The following is a 5,933-nucleotide window of genomic DNA, read 5'->3' on the forward strand; positions in this document are numbered from 1 at the left end:
TATCTTATCTGTTCTTATCTTATCTGTTCTGTTCTTATCTTATTTGTTCTTATCTGTTCTTATTTTATCTTATCTTATCTGTTCTTATCTTATTTTATCTTATCTTATCTGTTCTTATCTGTTCTTATCTGTTCTTATTTTATCTGTTCTTATCTGTTCTTATCTTATCTGTTCTTATCTTATCTGTTCTTATCTGTTCTTATTTTATCTTATCTGTTCTTATCTTATCTGTTCTTATCTGTTCTTATCTTATCTGTTCTTATTTTATCTGTTGTTATCTGTTCTTATTTTATCTTATCTTATCTGTTCTTATCTGTTCTTATCTGTTCTTATCTTATCTGTTCTTATTTTATCTGTTCTTATCTTATCTGTTCTTATTTTATCTTATCTTATCTGTTCTTATCTTATCTGTTCTTAGCTTATCTTATCTGTTCTTATCTTATCTGTTCTTATCTTATCTGTTATTTTATCTTATCTTATCTGTTCTTATCTTATCTGTTCTTATCTTATCTGTTCTTATCTTATCTGTTCTTATTTTATCTTATCTGTTCTTATCTTATCTGTTCTTATTTTATCTTATCTGTTCTTATCTTATCTTATCTTATCTGTTCTTATCTTATCTGTTCTTATTTTATCTGTTCTTATTTTATCTTATCTTATCTGTTCTTATCTTATCTGTTCTGTTCTTATCTTATTTGTTCTTATCTTATCTGTTCTTATTTTATCTTATCTTATCTGTTCTTATCTTATCTGTTCTTATCTTATCTGTTCTTATCTTATCTTATCTTATCTGTTCTTATTTTATCTTATCTTATCTGTTCTTATCTTATCTGTTCTTATCTGTTCTTATCTTATCTTATCTTAAATGTCGACGTTCGGTCCATGGCCCTCGGCGATGTGCACCGAGGCACCCTTCAATTTTTAACTATATTTTATTTTGTATAGCCCAATATCTCAAATCAAAAACTACGACATTCTCTGTCCTTGGACCCTCGCATCGGAAACGGAAAAACTCAAATATTAAAAAAAAGGAAGAAACCTCAGGGAGAGCAACAAAGGAGAGCAACAAAGGCGAGCAACAAAGGAGAGCAATATATGTACAGAATGAACAACATGATTAAATAACAACATAGATCCATCAGAGCATCTGTTTACCTGGATGTAAACCCATCCGATATCAGACGGTGTAACGGTGATTTATTATACCGTAGTTTTGTCACATAACTTAAAGGAACAGTGTGTAGCATTTGATAAGATTAATTAGTATGTTTTCTTTGGTGTACGATCAAATAAGAAAAAAAGTGTGAATATTCATCTGTTATATTATTAATTACTGAAGTATCGTAAATAAATAAAGTTAGACATTTCTCAATATCTAACTTAATTATATGTCATTGCATCACACAACCCGTATCCAATGAAATCAGAGACCTGAGCTGCTCACACAAAGCTTCCTCTTCAAGCATCGGCACGGGACGGACTCATTCATTTGTCTTTAACAACCCTAAACTTTCATGAAGACTTGAATAAAAGTGAACGTCCTCAACTCTCTTGGCAGTTTGTTTCTTAACAACAAGGGTTAGCGTGTTGAAAGAAACGAGTTAGGCAGCGTGTGTGTGAAACCAGTATGGAAGGAAAACATGTAATTACTGTAATACACAAGGGTGGCGCAGAGCGAACCATTTATTATTAAAATCAATGTAATAAAATAATGAAATAAAATAATTACAAGCTGCAATTTAAAAAGAAACATCAGCGGGTGATGTCTCTGCCGGTGGGCAATGTCCTGACAAAAAGAAGGCAGAAGGGAGGGCGTCTGAACGCACCGCAGGAGAAAAAAGAGCGCCGCAAAAAGTTGAACTCTCTGGTTCCTTTGTGCAAAATAAAATAGCAGGGCCACGAACGCACCGCTGAGAATGCCAATCGGCAAACGTGTGTCTCTGCAAGCAACAGCTCAATGTGGGGTTGTGTGTGTCTGACAACCAATCTGGTTTCCACAGAAATCACTCGCTGGTTTACATAAAGGTTTGATACAACAGTGAAGGTGGCGGCGGGGAAATATCACTCTTTACTAAAGATGTTTTTTTACGCCCTCAAATGGCAATTTGTTTTTAGCTTCCTAGATATTTTTATTGATATCACGTCTCACTGCGTTTACAGCGACTCGTGCAAGGGGACATTTTAAGGCAATGCAGATGGAAATTTCTGACAAAAAAGATTAGCAGGACGGGACGAACACCTCCACTAAGGCTTCTACTTCTTCTAAAATGTTTGCACAGTGAATGTTTCCTGGAGCAGCTGTGGGCAACATGACAGCGACATCTGGACCATTTCAGAGGCGCACAGCACCGACAGCCTCCGGGGGGAAAAGAAAATCATGGCGATGATGAATAAAGCTCTGAGTGACAGAGGTGGTACCGAGCCAAACTCTCCCACCCACACTGCCCCGTGAAGGTGTGACATTATGGAGTGTTCTCGTTAGCGGTAATGTGAGCGAGAGGCCATGAGGAGACACCGAGAAGTCCGACAAGCTGGATGTTTGCTTGTTTTTGTCTTACAGGTGTCTGCTGTGTGCAGACGGGTAGATTTAAGGTGAGGCAGTGAATCAGCACTGAATCCATAGTGACGATGAGTCAGGTGTGACGTGGACGAGGATAATGATCACATATTGAAGAAAGAGAGTTCGGTTTAGTCGAGGATACAGATTAATATAAAAATGTAATTTGCGTTAGGAGGACTATGTAGGTCGGGAACTAAAAACATCACCTGGAGACACAAAATGCAGCTTTATTAAATGTTTTTATGTGATCTATATTTAATCAGGTAGTCTCATTGAGATTCTCTTTGACACAATAAACAAGGAATTAAAAACAAAAAGAACATCAGATAAAGTGTCAGAATCTCCAAGAGGAATGCAAGAGTTCACAGGTTTATTCCATTTAGAAGGTGCATCGCACCTGAAACCAGCTCTGTTATTTGAGGACATCTACGGTCATGTGATCACTTGTGTACTGAAGCTATAGATTGAAGTGAGAGATTAGACGTGAGGTAGTTTGGGTGCTTCAACAGCAGAGCTTTGTAAATGAATAACATGAGATGATGTCAGGAGGTCCATACAAACGTGTGACGCTGAGAACCATGATGAGATGGAGCAGCGTGACGACACAGAACATCTCCACAGTCGAGGACACACATGGAGGTTGACTGCACCATGGTGTCTTCTGGAAGAAGACCACTGTCTTCATTCTGTACAAGGCGTCTTGTTTCATTTTGTTTCAAAGGTTGAATATGAATCTTGACTGACAATATGTATACCCAGCAAGAGTAATATGGCTGCCGATGAAAGTCAGTGTCACTGGTGGAGTTTGAGAATACCTCAGACTTTATGATATACAACACTCTAAATGATTATAGCAGCAGATCTCGTATTGGGCCCCTTGAAATTGACGATAAGGAGCTTTCATATTGTGTTGATTCTGTCGCCCCCTGTGGACTAAAGCTGTAGTGTCTCTGAGCACCAGAGTCCCTTTAGAAAACCTCTCATGTTACTGCAGCAGGGTCTGACAGTCTGCTCCTCTCAGTCCTGGTTCTGGTTCTCCTGTGCCTCACTTCCCTTCCTATACTGGAAGAGGAGGAGGAGGAGACGCTGCTGCCGGGAGCTGAGCTCTCCTCCTCCCTCCGGAGCTCCGACTGCAGGTGGAAGATGAACTGATTTGGAGCATATAATCTCGGTTACAGTAGGGCTAGGGTCACTACGCATGGCTGTAGACAACCAGTAAACAGAGTGGAAGATGAGCCACCTCGGCCACCTAACCATCCACAAGACAAGAATGGAGATTTTTGGGCAAGTTTTAATAGTAAACACTTTCCTTGGGATTGACATTTGCCGTTTCCATACAGTATTTTCTAGTGCAATAGTTCAAAATGTGCATGAAAACACATGTTGGGACCAGACTGCTTTGGCTGTACTATGTTTAGTGAGTCACTACAGGAGCACAGTTGTAAATTGAATAATGATGGTGGGATTGAGAAGAACGTAGGTTTAGATACTGTATGGGACGGTATAGAGTCGGTACGATCCACAAAGCTGAAATCATTCCTGTTAAAAAGGTTAAATGTGAGATTAACCGGGCAGAGCTTCGTAAACATCTGCACTGTTTACCAAACTAAAAGAACATTAAGTCAGAAGAAGCTGAGGGGTGTCTTACCTTGAGCAGCGGTGAGTGTGATGAATGGTGATCTGAACTCTAGCACAAGAAGAAGACCCCGAGAGGATGCCACTGTTGGGGCTGGACCTCAGGATGCCTGAGTAGAACACAGAGAACAAATATATGGTAATGTGACAAGACCACATATTAGATGTTCTTCATTTTAGTACATGGAGAACAAAACGCTGCTCGATGGTTCAACCAGACGGAGAAGTGAAAGAGACAAAGTTCCTCTGAGCAACAGTTAGACAAGAAGAGAAGAAAGCAGCAGTCGTTGGTTAAAGAAACTGGAAGTTTAGATTTCAACGGGAACAGCTTCCTGTGTCAGCATCAAGAGTTTCACAATAAAAGCAGCCTACACATGACTGGAAACTAATTCAACATCCAAGTTCAACAGCGTTCCCTCCTGTCGTATAAAACTGTGAGACATCGACTGAATGAATCTTTTCATTCTTCTTCTTTTGCTGCCAAAACTTTTTCAAATGTAAATAAAACATTTGATGTCTGAATGATACAGTTTTTTTCTCTGTTCAAAAATTATTATTGAAGAAAAGAGCAGATTCATAACTTTTAAGTTTAATATTTCAGAGAGCACTTTGTGTCAAAACGACGGCGAGTGAAGACGACCGAGCGATCATTTAAATGATCCAGGACACATGAGTTCACTGTAGTTGGGTGGAGTTAGAGGATGTGGACAAAACTCCAGATTAATTCATTTAAGTCTAGATTAAACCTGACAATTAACTTTGGTCTTTGCTGTTATTTGAAAACCACTCATAAATAAAACACTGTGTATAGGGGCAGGTACATTTCTGAAGTTAAGTTTCCCCAACAACGTCTTAATCATCACCTTCTAGTTAAACACACCGGAGGACCACAAAACTGCAGAGAATTCACTTCCTAAAATTCATCCAATTCAGCACATTGAGGTAGGAGCTTCCATCTGATATTCCTGAGGATTAAATGAGAGATAATTCACAAGTATCACGCGTTCAGTCAGCATTGTTTTTTTACCTGAGCTCAGCCATATTTTATCACCACCGCCTGCTCGTGTGAACGCACGGCTGTTCTCTGTTTCTCATAAGCAGCAACTCACAGCGACAGAGAAATCAATAAAAACACAGTTATTGTTGGTCAGACATTATTTCCGCGGGCCCTGATGATTGTCTCTGAGCTTAGACAGCGCTCACCAAGACGTGGCACAGACACTGGTCTCATGAGTTCATTGGGGAAGAGGGGATGATGCTATTAACCAGCACTGGTGAAACAAAAAGGATCTGAAATAAAACTATTGGAATGAAATAATCAGATCAGTGCTCTCAGATTGTACTAAACGCCCGTTTCTTAGAGCAGAGTCATCCTATTTACTCTTTACATGTCGGCTTAGAGAAGATTTATCTCATGAGAAGAGGAGTTCATTTAGATAATCTGCTTCTTGGACAGGAATCATACGGAATCTACCGGTTAGAAAACGTCATCATCGTATGAGCGCAACAGCAAATTTGATCTCAAAATGCTCAAAAATAACTGATTTATTCATTTCTGTGTTACAGTACGACGTATAGAACTCTCTCTATATTATATATTAACATCTGCTAGCTTAGAGACACCTACTCATGTGTTTCGTAAAGAAAATAGTTTATAGAGTTTTAACCTATAAAAAGTACAATATACAGTATACCTCTGAGATGTAGTACAGTATAAAGTACAATATACAGTATACCT

At 38.8% G+C, this 5,933-nt stretch overlaps 1 protein-coding gene across 5 annotated transcripts in view; it reads right to left on the reverse strand.

Annotated features, from left to right (window-relative positions):
- LOC116384020 (multiple epidermal growth factor-like domains protein 11) overlaps positions 1 to 5,933 on the reverse strand; it is a 125,649-nt gene that overhangs the window by 87,359 nt on the left and 32,357 nt on the right. For all 5 annotated transcript variants that reach the window (XM_031848294.1, XM_031848292.1, XM_031848296.1 and 2 more), the window contains exon 2: positions 4,209 to 4,305. The gene's annotated coding sequence lies outside the window, so the exon portion shown is untranslated. The remainder of the gene's footprint in view (positions 1 to 4,208; positions 4,306 to 5,933) is intronic.

The sequence above is a fragment of the Anarrhichthys ocellatus genome, unplaced genomic scaffold (assembly GCF_004355925.1).
Source record: "Anarrhichthys ocellatus isolate YVR2014 unplaced genomic scaffold, GSC_Weel_1.0 scaffold8, whole genome shotgun sequence".
Classification (NCBI taxonomy): Eukaryota; Metazoa; Chordata; class Actinopteri; order Perciformes; family Anarhichadidae; genus Anarrhichthys; species Anarrhichthys ocellatus.